Consider the following 17,238-nt stretch of genomic DNA (forward strand, 5'->3'; position numbering starts at 1 on the left):
AATAATTCATAAGTGAAAAGACAGAAATGAGTCTGAACAGTCGCCTCGAAGCCTCTTTCCAAATCCGAGATGTGAAAAGAACAGATCAACCAAGCGCTGCACCGCTCTGCTGCGGGAGGACAGCGAGGTTAAACCAGATGACAGATCCTCAGGTGGCGCAGGAGAGTTTTAACACTGGCACACACCGGGAGCCTCACGCAGCCGTATTTATAGGCTTTAGTCCACCTTATCATCTGATACGTTCACATGGTTTCTGGAGAATAACATAGTCAAGTAACATAACACTTAAGCCTGATTGAGCAATATAGTGGGGGAGAAGAGACACTGTAATTGTGTGTCTTACTGCAGAGCCATATTGGGAGCACAGTAAATTCATATTATATAGTAATTTAAACATATACCCTAGTTTTCCCTTTTGATTTTATTTCATTTCCTTAAGTAGAACATTTACTTTCCCTCACTAATATGTTTACTTCTTACCTCGACCTGTAAATATAATCACTTACAGTTATCTGAATAGCTAATTGGGTTGACAGTGTCACCCAGCAGTCAGACAGACCGTCCTGTAACCAGAAGGTCTCAGGTTCGATCCCAGCAGCAGCCATGTCCTGAGCGCTCTGGATGAGTGCCACCTGGATGACTAACATGTAAAATGTAGTTTAAAGCCTTGGTCAGAAGGCAGATAAACCACATGCTATGATCGATGTGAAGAATCAACTCTGGCTTTGCTGTGATGCCAGACGGGATCATATGGAGAAACTCCCAAAGCACAAAAGAGATAAACACACACACAAAAAAACCCTAAAATGCTAAATTGGTATGGCAGGAAAGAGATTGAATGATATTCTGGCACAACTTCACCCTCTAACAAGCTGCATGGACTGTGTAGGAAACACTGGGAGGAAATGCCAGGAACATTTGCAGTACCGAGAACAAAGATTTTGTTTTTTACTAATAAATCTTTGTTTGTCCATACTGCAAATGTTGCTGGAATTTCCTCGTTGCCAGTGGAAGGAAAAAGGCAATATAGAAGTTTTTCCAGCAGCAGGGTGGCCTAGTGGAGTGAAAAAGTGAAAAAGTCACAGATTCGATCCCTACAAACGCTGACCCCCTACCTGCTCACTCATTGCAAGTTGCTCAGGATTTGGCATCAGGTAAGCACGTAAAATGAAAAAGATTTCATTTCATTTAATCAACACTGCCTAATATTCATGTTTTTCCCAATACACACAGAAAAATAAAGGTGTGAACTAAGAAGGTTCTTTAAAGAACCATTTCTGCTCTCTTTTGCTTAGACTCCTGCATTGTGTTTTTGTTTATCTGTCCTTGTATCGCCTCATTATTGCACAATATATACTATGGAAGGGTTTGGTTATTTTCCACATTTATGCCATCACCCACCATCCAATATCTAAGAATTAAGATTTTAATATCCTTTTAATATCCCAAACGTTCTTGAGAGGTTCTTTGTGGAACCAGAAGTGGTTCTTCTTCAGCATTACTCCAAAGAACCATTTTCGGTTTCCACTTTTATTTTTCTGTGTGTAGTTTGTCACAGTGACTCTGACTCTGAAATCACACCCAAAACACAAAAACAACCTGGAAAACCTTTCTATACTACAAAGTCCTCACCGATATACTAGATGTGAAGGGGCTGAGTTTATTAATTCTCTGCCTTCACATGCGTTCAGCGCTGTAATCCTGACCCTCATTGTTTTCCGGGGGCAGCTATGTTTGAATTTGATTACCTCGCACCCGACTGTGGATTACGGCTCGTATAGGGGCCTAATTGTCTCTCTCACACACACAGCCGAGGCAAGGCCCGCATTACCTTTTATGTAAACGATAGGCCAGTGTTTAGTCCCACTGTTCTAATGGCCAGTCATTCCTGTGAGGCCATTCCAGTAACAGTGAGGTAATCCTCCTGAGTTGTATAAACACGGATGATCCTGATTGATTCCCCCGCCCGATTGATCCCAGCTTTTAGCAGCTTTTTAGTCTAAGCAAAGAGCAGACACTGGGTTCTGCTGCGGCCCGGCCAGTCTGGGCCGCGAGACGTTGATGAATCTGAGGGTCGAGGGCACGGTTTGGGAACGTCCGATGGGACGCTGCCTCATTCACTGACATATTGTCAATATCGCTCCGATGTTCAGGTGATACCGAACTCAGATTTACACTGGTATCCACCGGGGAAGTCCTGCTAGCACTGCCACTTAGTTTCTTAGTACTGACACTTCTTTCTTGAATGTTGTACAGTAGAAGCAAATTAGTATATTTTAAAACAAAATTCTAATGTCTGTTTTAATGTCCCATGATGGTCTGAATGCTGTTTCAGAGGCTTTCTGGGGGAAAATGTTCGTACTTTTGAGGAATTTTTGGCATGAAAACAGTCAAATTTACAGTATATGACATAAAATATTGGATACTGGCAGCTTCAATCGTAAAATATCAGTATTGGCCTTTAAATACCCCTATCAGTCAAACTCCATTATTAACCTGCTGATCCCGATCCTCCAGGCAGTTAGGGTTAGGGTTGGGGTGAGAAGATTTTGAGGAATCATAAAAGGAAGATGCCATGTCTTGAGGCAAAGTAAGTTGTAGGAAACTATCAAGAAACCTCTCATGCTCATTTTTTGATGGTGTGCGGCTTTCCTTCTGCTTCTGTCTCTTCTTCCTGAATGAATGGGTATGGCTTGTACTGTGTGTAAAGGTGATAGTCAGAACTAATGAACTGTGTCTTTGATTGCCGTACATTATTTTGCTTCCCGAGCTCAACGTTGTGAGTTGGACAAGCCAACATGCTCAATTTGACTGTACATATTCTGCGGCCACTCAATAATTTAAGTTCTTTAGTATGGCTCTTTTGTAGCGGCTTGGCCAAGACATCTGCTATGACTGAAAAGGTCAGCCAAGTTCCCTTCATATTCATCAACCCTATTCATATATGATTCACCGTGTTTATACTAGCGGTTAGTAAAAGAATGAAGACGTGCCCTGGTGTGTGTGAAACGGCCATTTTCATCTGTACACACAAACACAAATGACTGCCAGCTGATTGTGTTGACTTTAAACCGGTCTGATGAGAACATCACGTCGACTGCGTCACTGAATCCACAAACGAGTCATCGCCGTCAGCACTTCCCATCCTCCGAAACCCGTCTGGAGCCGAGCCGACGTGCCGGTCTGCAACGTCTTCAGCGTCTGAAGCGCGGCGTCTGAAGCACAGCGTCTGAAGCACGGACGCGTTGTTCTTCCCAGGCGGCCGATGCCTCTCTGTGAGCTACAGCAGATCCCCCCCTTTCCCGAACCTCCACACCCCACCTGACCCCGCCGTGCCACTGGGAAACACATCCCTCCTCTTGTGAAGTTCAAAGCTCTCTCCCCGAAACTCACCGGTGAGAAATGAGACATTTGTGAGGAGTTGGGGGGAGGAGTGGGGGTGTGGGGGATCAGAATGGCTGCGTTTTCCCTCCAAAGCCCCGGCTCAGCCAGGCATTTGAACAAAAAGTCAGTCGAAGATGATCAACAAAGCCCTCGCACAGTAATTAGCGGGATAGGGACACTGCTGCTTGTTTGTTGTTTCTGCTTGATGCTTGCTGTCTCTTGGCTGAGTCACAAAGCGACACCTGTTCACTTGTTACAGACACACCACCTGTCAGTGTGGAGAGGGGTGGGACGGGGGGGTGGGGGGTTGGGGGGGTGGTTGTCGATAAGCACCCTCAACCGCCGCTGTGACTGGAGGGCTATGAAAGAACACATACCTGCCCCCCCCCCGCACTGTGAATCACAGTCATTTTATTTGCCAAGTCGCGTCAAGTTTATTTAGTGAGCGATTTTGATAAATCAGATTGCCACCAATTCAGATAAAAAGTTGAATAATTAAGGCATACAACAAGTGTATCGCAAATAAAAAGCAATGGGACCAGAGCTTGAGCCTATGTGTATGTGTGCTACTTGTGTGTGAATGCGCTCATCTACAAGAAATGTGCAGGAATTTGCCTTGGTGAGATTGGTACATATTGACAATTCACATAGTGATGCAGGCACATGCTGGCACACATGGCACAGAGACAACAGGACTTCATATTTAGTGCAAGAGGCCGAGAATAGAAAGTAGATTATACATGTGCATACAAAAAAGCATTCTATCGCAATGTGCGTTCATGCACCGTGGCAAGCAGCTGTAACAGAATGACAGAATAACACACCAGGAGATGTGAGGCTACTGGGAAGGATGGACATGTGTGGAATAAACTCTGATCCTTGCAAAGCCTGGATACAGTTTCTGAGGCTAAAGTCGCGTAGTGTATGGAGAGCTTTCAGGTGACAAAATGTATCCTCTGGCGGCCATATTGGAGGTCTTCATCTCTTTGTTGACAACAGCTGAGAATATCTAATTGCTATTCTAAACTGTCTGAACAAAATGGAACAGAAATGATAAATTTTTGTGCCGGTTGTGACAGGGGACTGAACAATCAATTTAGTTTTTAGATAATGTCAGCTTGTTAGTTAGCTAAACCGCTAACTATCACTGTCTTGATGTTAACACATCTGATTTGCATAATAGCTAACATTAGCTAGCAGTGGCTAGTCGCAGCTGGACGTGGAAATTAACATCAGTGTCTTTGCTAAATGAGCCTGCTGGCTAGTTAGCTAGCTAGCTAACAGTTTGTTCAGGTTAACTGAGCTGACTCTTCTTAAGCTACAACTCAGAGTGTTTTGGAGTAGGGACTAGGGCTAAAGACAAGACAGTTTACTGTGTCACAGTAACCTACATTTGGAAACAAATCCACCTTATCACACTATTCAGTTGTAGCTGCGTCAAAGCAGCCAAAGATAGCAAGAATAACAGCCAAAACAATATCCACATTGCCTTCAAAATACTAGTGTGAAATTTGTCACTCTTAAGATTGAACTGATGGCCTTTCAGTGTTTTTATATACAGTATATATATGTAGACCATATATATGGTATACATAGATCACTGTAGCAAGTCAGGAAGGAGAGGAGGGAAACGTGTCCACAGTGGGAATTGAGCCCAGTGGGACGTTCCAGCTGACTGAGCCACCAGGGGAACATGAACTTCAGCATTCTGGAATGGTTTCATTAAGTAAGAAACTGAACCTATAGCATCTTGCATATGCATATGGCTGTGAATATCTCTTTTTGGAAAAAATAGCATTTGCATTTTAATTAACAAAAAAATCCTCCTTAAATAATTCTTTACTTTCTCTTTGGTACTTTGTGTTACTCAAACTTCCTCCTGTCGTGTCCAGAGACAGTGTAGAGGTGAAGAGCCTCGCCTCTGGAGTCACATGTGATCTGGAGGTTGGGGATTGAAACCTACCAATGACCAGCAGCAGGGTGAGTTGTCATACAAGGTGAGTGAATAAAAAATGATGTGACCTGATACCTCTGGTTTCAAATTACATAAATAAATGAAAAAGACCATACCAAACAATATCAAAAATAAAAGCAAGTTCTAACACAAAAAAGACACCTGATCATCCCGACCAAAATGCTAGAAAACAAATCCAACTCAGAATGGCTACAAACCACAATGACAAAAAAACAAATCCAAAACTAAACAAAATGAAAACCACAACTAAAAATGCATAATCCCCAAAATACATCCTGCAGTTACCTGATGTTCCAAAAATTAAAATGGGTGAAACATTGCATAAAAGAAGATTGGAAGTGGCCACCTGACTCACACTGCAAGCACTTGCACCACAACAAATAGAAAACATTTTAACTGATCCAATACTTGGGAAGGATCCATCAAATGACGGGCTGTGCTGCTGCCACCTGAGTTGTAGGATGTTCAACTTTTCCAGCTCGCCGCCTCTCAGTTGTCCGACGACTCGGTACTGTTGTACAAAGATCTAAATTAAAAAATTGGGTGTTCATTTTTGTTTATGGTTTGTATGAGAACCTCTTGCTTGTCTCTTCCTGTGGTTTAACTCCTAAGATACCACATAAAGAACATCAACGTCTCTGTGCAGCAGAGTCTGCAGTTTTCTGCAACCCATCGGTCACAAGCCAGCTTCTCTAACATCTCACTTACCACCAGCCCCTTCATGCATTTATCCTGCATCCCTCCTGCATTAATAGGCTGCAGATAATTCATTTTTGATTGTTACACAGTCGAACCAAATTATTGTACTGAACACAGAACTCTAGAGTCTCTCAACTGACTAGCTACCAGGCCATTCCTTATACCTTCCGATTGCGGAAATGAGAGCAAAACTTGATTTTTTCCCCCCAAACAATTCCCTTGTGGATGGAGCCAAAGTGCATCAGTAGTTCATCAAGCATGCAGCAAAAAAAGGTGAGACTTCTGTAATGTCCCCATCTGTAACTGTGAGGCCCGCTGCATGCAGAATGAGTCCTGAAACAGATCTACAGGTCACAGGTTTAGGAAGACTCTTCACGCCTTTGTTCTGTTTTGGTGAAACCTACAGACTCGACTCATAGTGCCACATCCATTTCCCTCCTGAAAATCCCTTCTGAAGATATTTACACATCAGACTTAGATCTTTTCCCCCTAAGTGGTCCTTGGGTGGCCGAGGAGTGGAGGACAGCAGATAAATCCGGTCTGTTTTTCCTCACAGGATACAGCAGGACTGAACAACACTGATCTTCCCTAATCCATTACCCACCTCTGCATCTGGCCCACCCCCGGGTGCCAATACGTCTTCATTTGGACCTTTCACTGGGCTCGCTCACACGCTCGCGCTCCTAAGCTTGTTTGCAAATTGCGCACACCACACACACACACACACACACACACACACACACAAAAACACACACACAAAAACAAAGGCCTGCGTGGGAGACTACCACTCGTCCTCATGTGTAGCCTTTTCTTTCAGTCTCTTCCAAACAACCTTTTTATCTTTATTTAGTCCTGTCTGGTTCTGACGTAAAGACACAAACTTATTTTCGTTGCTGAGTGCTCATGCTGTTTTTCAGCAATGTCCTGCTTCATGTTCCCACAGTTACACACATTCACAACTGGGAGCTTCCCAGTACAACCAGTTTTCTACTGTCAGTCACTGAGCAGCTTCACTGGAGCCGTTTCCTCAACAAAGGGAGGGGAAGGGAGAGTTTGTCTCATTCACTTTACCAGCTCAGATTTTCTTACCGAGACCAAGATTTGAATCTTGGTCTCGGTAAGAAAATCTGGCAGCCTTTCTTCACCAGCCAGTTTTATCCAACCATTCGTCTTCTACCAAACCTATGTCTTCCACTCCACTAGGAAGAATCCACCTACAGATATTCTTACATTGTTATATATGATCAATCTGTGATGTTCACGGCATTCCAGAAGTTATTTTGTGTTCAAGTGTTGTCATTTACTTTTTTGGTGTACGCACTTTCCCCAACCTGCTTTGTCTACTTCTACTTCAGTTTGTGATTTCCTTTGTTTCCCAGAATGCCTTTCGACAACCCCCCAGAGAAGGGGGTTCTCTGTGCTGTACATGTGTAGGGGAAGAGAGTATAGTGACAACATAGTCAATTTTTCCAGTTGAGTGAAAACTGAAAGTAAAGAGACACCGATGTCTTGTCTTGTCAATGTCTTGCCTGCTACAAACAACAGATCCACAAAGATACAAACTGTGACTGCAGTGCATTCTGGTCTCTCTCCTGCTCCTGTGGGTGGAGAAACTGGTCTCTCTCCTCTTCTACGATGGATTTCTCCCTGTATGATTGTTGAACGTCTCTCGGTGCAAAATGGCGGCTCTAGAAAGAAGAAGCCCTCGCTCTTTGATTCTGAGGGACTGACACCAAAACCTGACGTTTACCCCTGATGTTTTACATCCTGAAACATTTTCTGATGTCAAACTCCACTGTAACTGTGTTTAAAATATCTCGAAGAAGAAAAAGACACCAAACGGTAAAATGTGCCCCAAAATGCAAGGCACACAAGTATTTTAGGGGGATTTTCCTCTAATCCTGCTCCTACTTTTCTCTACCTGCCTCTGCTTTTCTTATAGGCGTGTAACGAAAGCGCTCTTGAAGCGGCACGCACTCTCAGCAGTGGAAAAGATTAGTTCCGTCTAGTTTTACCCTGGATTTCCTCTGCGGTCTACGGAGGGGTGGTGCAGGGGGGGTGGGGTGGGGTGGGGTGGGGGGGTGTTGTGAGCTTAAAGCGGACGGCTGCCGGTTGTAAATAAGTAAGATGTCCTCTGCTGTTTTAGCTGTCGCTCCGGAAAGACGGGCACGCGGCGGGCCAACTCAGCCTGAACCCAAAGCCAAAAGCTTTTGCGCCCCAAGAAGCAACGGGGCGGCCGGCGCTCCTGTCCCTGCTGCATCTGATGAAGCTGGGTTGACTTTCATGACACGGAACAGGGGTGGAGGAGGGGGGAGGAGAGAGGGGAGGAGGGGGGGCAACATGCCTCTCCGGCCTCCAAGAAAACTGTATGCTGTGCCTGCTATGTAGATGTACTTCAAAAGGCGGGGAGGGGGGGGGGCATGAGCGGAATGTGTAACAAAGTAATACGACTACATTGAGTCATCCGCCGAGCTCCTGCTGCATGCTGCGCGCTACATCATGGAGGTCAGGAGCCAATACTGTATGTACATGACTTTTATTCCAGAGTGAGATGTGAAAAAAGCGACAATTAAAATGATGCAAAACACAAAACTAGAAAAAAAAAATACTGAATTGTTTTTAAAGGAGAATATGTTATTCAAGTCCTTCACTAAAAGAACGGTAGCAATTTTACTAGTAGCTGGATACAGATTACGGAATGATAAACTTTAAACTTTATTTGAAATGCAACTGAATTGAAACCAATGCTGAATTTGAGTTAGCTCCACAAATGAGATACACAGTGTTGAACATTATTAATATTTAGTTCATCAGGTTGATAATACCTTTTTCCATACTGACAATTCTGAGTAGGTCGGTGTTGCTGATACAGTATATGCGCCCCGACAGGAAAAACATTAGAAAAGTTCCTAAGTTTTAACAATGAATTCAATAACAATAATAAACTACTTATCATATTATAAATATTTGTGATATTTGTGTTGTAAATCATCACTAATGACAGCTAAGCTTTTATATCTGATTCATAAGTGAAGAATACTATTTGCGATTACATCATTTCTACATTGTTAATACATGTACAATTAGACCTACATACAGACATACATTATTTTTTAGAAATTATGCGTAGATTATTTGGCAATTAATTTATTATTGCTTAAATACTTATTTAAGAATTGTCTGTGTAAAATAAAAAAAAAGTATTTCTTATTTATGAATAATAAATTATTCATGAATGTTAATTGTTGCACTAGACTGTACTTATGTTTTATTAATGCATTATAAATCATTTGTTAGTACATTGTTAAACAAATGTTTTACAGTTTAAGTATAAGGCTTTTGATGCCATTTGTAAGCTTGAACTTTTACTGAACAATTTCTAATCCTTCATGAACGTCCTGTTAATGAAATTATTGCTAATCATTAATAACTGAATAGTGCGAGCAGTAACTGAATTCATCACTATTTATTTAATTGTTAAGGCTTATAAACCTAAATTATAAACCTTAATTATTCTAAAGTGTTACCCAATGATGCAAATTTGAAGTGCTCACTAAATTCGTGCTGTAAACCAGTGGAGCTGAAGGTTAGTAAAATGGTTTGTTTGTTTTTTCATGTTTATGTTTAGTTTATTTGTACAAATGAGAAAAAACTATCCAGGAATCTGGGATAAAGAGAGAAGAAATACAATCTGTGGGAGTGAAACTTAAAAACCCCAAGGGGCTTCTGAAAATGCCTCACCCCAAAAGAGGAAGCACACACACACACGCACACACACACACACACACACACACACACACACACACACACACGCACAGGTGAATTTGGCAACAGAAGCCGAGTGACACTGAAACTCAACACGAAAGAGAATAGTAAGAATAGTAATAATGAATAATGATGAATAATACAAATAGAAGACCAATGAAGACCAATTTTAGAAGTTCCTTTAACCTCAGAGGACGTGGAAAAGGAAGGAGGACGAGGTAGGAAGGCATGTGTGAGCGTGTGTGTGTGTGTGTGTGTGTGTGTGTGTGTGTCTGTGTCTGTGTGTATGTGTGTGCAAGCGTGCAAATATATGTGTGAGACAGTCAATTTTGTGACAAAGGACTTTCACAGAAAGAGCAGGAGTTCCTATATGATTTTAGCATGTATCAACCTGCCAGACAGGAGAGAGATGACCGGATAAAAAATTATCACACGATGCCAATTAATTATTCCTTTTACAATTATTTATGCACCTAAAGAATGGAACAGTTTGCCTACTGATCTTAGACTCGCTCCAACACTGTGTTCTTTCAAAACCAAACTAAAGACCTTCCTTTTCACTCGAGCGTTTTCTTAATTGAACACACTGTATTTGTACATTATGTTTGTTTGCTATATGTGTTTTTATGTGTATGTATGCATGGATGTTCCTGTTTATTTGCACATTTCTGCTGTTTTATTCTGTTTTTATGTAAAGCACTTTGAACTGCTTTTGTATGAGATGGTGCTATACAAATAAATTTGAATTGAATTGAATTGAATTACAGTAATACTACTACACTGGTTTGTAAACAGAGCAGCAGCAGAACAAGCAGCCTCTGAAACTCAGTCTCCTATTTCCTTTAAGTCACTTCTCAAAAAGCTTTCAGTGAACCTTACTGAATCCTCTGATCCGCACTGTGTGTATCCACACTCTGCTTTACAAGGCAGAGAAGCGTTTGAGGCTGGGAAACAGGTGTAACCTAAATAACAAGCCCCTGGAGTCTTTGCCTTTGCCACAATGCCAAGAATTCAAGACTCAGACATGACTAGGAGACAGGTACGAGTCCCAGAGAGAGACGCTCTCTTAACGTTAGACAAAGGTAGGCGACTGTCTTAGGCCCCGGCAACCAGAGGGCCCCGGCAACCAGAGGGCCCCGCAAAAAGACAAGAATAGACCTAATATAAACTTATTTATAATCAATATAAAAGAAATGTACACTACTAGTCAAATGTTTGGACCCACCTGATTGAATGTTCTGTTTTTCATTTTCTTAAAGCCATTTTGATCTAAAGGCTTTCTGCTTAAATGCTTAAAATTAGTTTCTTAGACAAATATAAATAGTGAAGTTGATCCTATGTATGAATTTCTTTCCAAAGCCTTTTGCCTTTCCATCAAGGCAAAGGGCGGCTGCTTTAAAGAATCTAAAATATAAGATAGTTTTTATTTGTTTAGCACTTTTTTGGTCAATTCAAAATTCCATTTGTGTTATTTCATAGTTCTGATATCTTTACTATTATTCTAAAATGTGGAAAATAGTAAAAATAAAGAAATATGTGGTGTGTCCAAACTTTTGACTGGTAGTGTACTTATTGAAAAACACCCCTCTTTTTGTTACAATAAATTATTTCAATCTTGACTCATGGTCACCATGGTGACCCCTCTGAGCTGAGAGAGAAGTGACGCAAAAAGACACAAGCAAAGCAACACAAGTGGGGCAGAAAAACAAAAAAAAGTGCTCTTGCATGCATACTTTTCTCAGCCACAGCTTGAAGGTAATATATAGAAATGATGGATTCAAATGGTAGAGGGCTGGGATTCCGGGGGCCCCCATGCTTGCCTTTACCTATAGGGCCCCCGAATCACTAAGTCCGCCCCTGACTGGTCTCAAAGGGGACGGGACGTGTAAATGTGTCCCTGTCAGTGAAGCTGCAGATTGAGTGTGTTGTGCGTTGAAAATAGTGCAAGTGCACAGGAGACGATGCTGCTCATGTATATTTAGCCTTACAAAACATAATGTGACACCGATATCCTAATCAGCCGGCAGAAGGCGGAGCTGGCTTTGCGTAAACTCCTGGACCACGACAGATCCATAAAACAGATCCAACTTGTAGCATGAGGCTGGTGTCAGTAGGGCGGCGGTCCAGGACTTTCTGTCTCTCTCTCTCTCTGTCTGTGTGTGTGTGTGTGTGTGAAACGGATACTTCTGAACCTAACTTTTCTTTCAGAGCCTTGTTAGCCGCTGTCCAGCCCCCTGTGTCCACTGGGCCGCTCTGTTTTAACTAGCAGTGCTAAACAGATGCTTTGTTGGGGAAGCGCTGTTTGTGGCTCTTGTTACTCCACGACTATTGAAAACCTGATAGATATAAAACATGCTAAACTCTCTGTTCTGGAATACACAACATCATGTCCTTTCCATTGAAAGCAACAGTAAACATGCCGCCCCCCCAATGAGAGATGCAGTCCCCCTCATGACCAATCAGTAACAAATACGTCACCTTGTTCGGACCTGTAGTTGCAGTGCCCCCCTTGGGCCAATCAGTGTAGAACGCAGAAGTGTAAAGCCTAATTCCCCAAGTTTTACCCAGTGTTTAAGACGGGGCGGACAAATGAACGAACAAACACACAAACAAACAAAAGGACTGAGACTGAGCTGTAGTCCTCCGACTGAAGGAAGAAACAGCTTTGTTAAAACAGGTTTCCAATGGACATATGACTCACACTTCCATACATCCAGCTCAACGTTTGACCGCCATGGCTGAACAGACAAACAAAAGAGAAACTCCAACTGCATCAACAGAAAATCCCAAGAGAAAGACGTCCTGGTCCAGCAGACCCAGGCCGCTGGCACATTTGTTCTTGTACCTAAACTTCACAAGCTTGTTTTGGACACATGTGCCTTGGAGCTTTGACTGAAAATTATGACAATTCACCGTTAATTCACCGTTGTTCTGTTAACTCCCACTACCCTTACTTACTGTTTCTACGTCTGATAAACTGTGAAGATGGATGCTACCAAAGACGTTACTATCTGCCTCAGAGGTTCCCCAACAACAACAACAACACCTTTTTACCTTCGTATGTCCTTGTCATGAGTCAAACTGCTGCAGCAAAAGCCGTACTGCGATCCTCTCAGTGTGTGTCAGAGCAACAGTGTCTGAGAAAGTAGATGGATGCTTAGCACAGATTGGTAGAATGTTAAGTCAATCATTATTTCACAAACAGTCAGTTGTCTCAGGTGAATTTGAGCAAAAGTCCGATTTGAGCAATTTGAGCAAATACAAGTCACATGCCTCCCTGATGTTCACCATGTTTTTGAACGTTAAGCTTCACTTTCTTTTCTTACTGCTTTCCTCCACTGATGTTGTTGCTGTGACTTGTCTGCTCTGTGGCCACTAGCCTCACCTTGATAGCCACAACCGGCTCACTGCTGGCCACGCCCACAGGAAATGGTATTCATCCCCAAAATGTTTCCAGCATCACAGAAAAGCCAATTTCAGGCAAACGGTGGGAGATTTAGGCCTGAACGCACAGGCTGATAATGTGGAATATATCCTATTTTTTTTGCCATGTTAATGTCAAAAAAGGTGTGTATTGCAGCTTTAAACATCACCTCATCAGCAGGCACACACACATGCTCACACAGAGGCTATCAGGGTGGCCCAGCGATTCAAGAGACCGTCCCGCAGCCAAAAAAAGTCACTGGTTCGATTCCAGTAGCGGGCCACGTGTCCCGGGACACTGAATCCCCCCCCCCCCGAAGCCTCTACCTGCTCGCCCGCTGCCCTGTGAGACGCTGCGGACAACAGTACAGCGTCAGCTAAACGCCTGAAATGCAAAATGCAAAAACGCAGTGTGACCGGGGCCGCGGGCCAAATGGAAGTGCCAGCTTAGCGGAGATATAAACTGTCCCACGCCGCTCCGCGCTGAGTGATGCAGTGACAAATGTGTGTGTGTGTGTGTGTGTGTGTGTGTGTGTGTGGGAGGGGGTGGAGGGGTTCACAAAAGGGACGATGACACCAGCAGCAAAGCATGGGGGCAATAAATATCACAGGAAGGGGCACTGGAGTCTCTTGAGTGAGTGTGTGTGTGTGTGTGTGTGTGTGTGTGTGTGTGTGTCTCCTTCTCTTCCTGTCGATCACATGCTCGGCGGTGAAATTGACCTGTTTGGATTGCTGACATGAGAGGTGTGTTGATGTGAGATGAGATGTAACATTCGGACATGTGTGTCGGAGCTGTAATTCATCATCCTGTAAGCTGCAGCTCTGTGGTGTGTTCAAGTCCTTCCACCTCTCTCCTGTATTTTTTATTTCTTTTTTTTTTTATCTTTCTTATATTTGCGTGTCTCTCTACGTTCACACTGCAGCTGAATGAGTCCAAATTCTGATGTTTTTTCCCTCCTGTGTGACACAGATCTGATGGTTTCAGTGCGGTGCGAACAGCCAAAAAAAACCACACGGAATCAGGTTTTTTCACTTCTGATTTGGACAAACATTCATATATATATGTGTGGTCCTAAAATCTGTTAAATACAAACTGTCAGATCAGAATTCATGCGGTCTTTGCGTCCCTCTCCATGGGACAGATCGCTGTGTCCATCTGACTGGATAAACAGGAAAGACAAAGACTCGAGCAGCCAGTGGTGAGGTCGCAAATTCCTCCATGTCAGCGAAAACTCAAGAGCCTCAAAGCCAAGTTCGAGGAGGTGAAACACTCATCGAAGTGGCCATAAAAATAAACTCGACCATATTTTGTGCAATAAAGGTCTTTTGTTGTTCATTTGCGCAGGATGGAGGTCCGTTCAAGCTGATATCGAATATGGGTCACTTTGAAAAATGAGTGTAAAGTCAGAAAAAAAAACCCCAGATCTGAGCAAAAAATCGTAATTGAGCGTTAAGGCCTGCAGTGTGAACACAGCCTGTGATCATTCAAGAGTCCTGTAGGAACATTTTTCAACACACTCTGGCTCTGACCTTTGACCTCACTGTCGGTTGCTTGTAATGTTGGTGATCTAGAAATTGAAGCTTATTCTACAGTTGCACTGATTGTACACCCATAATGCAATGCAGAGCCTGCAATTCTCTTTCGTACAAAATCACTATAATACTCCTGTAATATTCCTATAGGAACTTATACTGTGTTTGTGGTATTCAAAATGGAGCTTATAGTGACATTATTGTGCATTATTTCTTTTAAATCTCCTATAGTATCACTATATTTTTGCTGTGATATTTGTATAGTATCCTTCTAAAATTCATTATAGGAATAGATATTTTTCATGGCTTAATAATAATAATAATAATAATAATGATAATGTTACATTTACATTTAATTTTACGTTTACAAAGTGCTTCACAATCAGTAAAAAAACAATGGGCGGTTAAAACAGTAGAATAGAATAAAAAAAGAATATTCAAAGGTACATAGAACAATGCAGGTTATAAAACAGAGTGGAATGGTGCATATAAAACAGGTAAAAACTGTTATAAACAAGCTTGCTTATAAAAGTGAGTTTTAAGAAGGTATTTGAAGGATGATCTTGTTAACTGGATCAGTTGTGCGCGTGCTGTTCAGGAGGCAGAATGAATGACATCACTGTGTTTGACTGACCAGCAGTCCACGGACACTGCTGTAATACACACCACGGCCACTTGATGGCGCTGTTGAACTATTTTCCACGGTTCTTGTTGGTTTCTTTTGCTGAAAAATTCTCAGTGACATTTTTTTTTTTTTTTACCATTATGCATTGGAATCGTTTACAACGAACGGCGGTTATTGATCCACAGACATTTCCACACTTGACTCAGTCTGTCTAGTTTATTAAAAGAAAAATATTTCAATAGGAAGAGCTAAATATAGATCTGTGTCATTTTGTTTGTTGTACTATCTCATGATTTACTTTGAAACCTTTAACAAATGAAGCAGAGGAAACAGAACGCTGGCAGATTATTATTTACATTTATTATAGTCAGTTGATGGGTTTGGCAGTTCCTTAAGTCTACATCCTCTCACTATACGTTTATTTAGCATATTTAAGATTTTAGAAATGTATCTTCATTTTATTTCTTGGGAAAGTGTGTTTTATGTATATAGCCTGCTGTCCTCCCCCCCCCCACCCCTGCGATTTTATATACATGCTATCCTTTCTGCAATTAGCCTACATATTAATCACAAATGCAGATGTCTGCGTTTATGTTCAACGATGTCTTCTATAATATTATGGCCCTTCACACAATCTCCTTATTGTGCCGGCCGGCAATAATATCTGTATTTTCTGCTGTATTTTCTGCTTTGCTGAGGACTGAAAATCTGAGCGAATTCCACCTCGTTTTCTCGGTCTTTACACGCTGTTTCATGCCGGTAAACACTGGCCTTTCATGAAATTTAAAGATATGAAATTGTATAAAACCTGTTCAGGTATGGGAATGCTTTTTTCTTAATAATGTATATAACTGGAGCGATCTCTCAAGGGAATAGATCAACAGCGCAGGCTTTAACGTTGCCCACTTTTAATTAAGACGTATTTCAATGAATATGAATTCATATAGCCTAATAATAATAATAAGAAGAACAATAACAATAAGAACAATAATAATAATAATAATAATGCGGAATATAATCCTATCCGAGGTTTATATAATTTTAACCGGGAATTAATTACCTAGGGATTCAGAAATTATTGAACTTTTATATCTATCTTACTCACATTTTTGGATTTCTTTTTGTTTTGGTTTTTAGCTTTATTGTGACTAGAACATACAGTAATTCTCCTGACATTATGGTTGGAGGCCAATACTATTTTGAAATGGTGAAAATATATTATAAAATAAGAATAAAAAACATGATTGCATGTGGGATGTTGCCATGATCTTTGGCCTTCACAAATAGATATAATAATAAAACAATTATGTTGATCATGTTTCACACCTTGCAAGTTGCAGGCTATTGGCTGCATAGATAATGAAGGAATTTCATATTTCATAAACACACAAAAAGAATACAGGAGGAAGGCAGGTGAAAATAAAGCTATTTTATTGTCAATGCATTCAACATGATTAGATAAACTATCAAGTAGTAAATTTCCGCAAAAGGAAGAAACACTGAAACTATTCCCCACTGACACAAAATATTACACTTTGTATTTCAAATAAAACAAGTTATTTACATTGTAATGTATAGACTGCATCTTAAATCAATATTATTTAATATTACATGCACTCTGAAATATAGTCTGACATAATATTCCCAATTTGTGTCCATATTCATTGTAGACATGAAAAACTTGCTGCGTTGTAAACCATGAAGTGTGACTACATTTGTATTTCTTCTCTATATTTGCATTTATATGATATAAAATACAACTTACTGTACATTTACACATATTTAAATCTTCCCTTATTTTCAAACTTTAAGTGCTTCATAAATAGATTCAATT

This window comes from Centroberyx affinis, unplaced genomic scaffold (assembly GCF_046629955.1).
Source record: "Centroberyx affinis isolate AG114_WGS23_722 - 3 ecotype Tasmania unplaced genomic scaffold, CSIRO-AGI_Caff_v1 ptg000333l_1, whole genome shotgun sequence".
In the NCBI taxonomy this organism is placed as follows: domain Eukaryota; kingdom Metazoa; phylum Chordata; class Actinopteri; order Beryciformes; family Berycidae; genus Centroberyx; species Centroberyx affinis.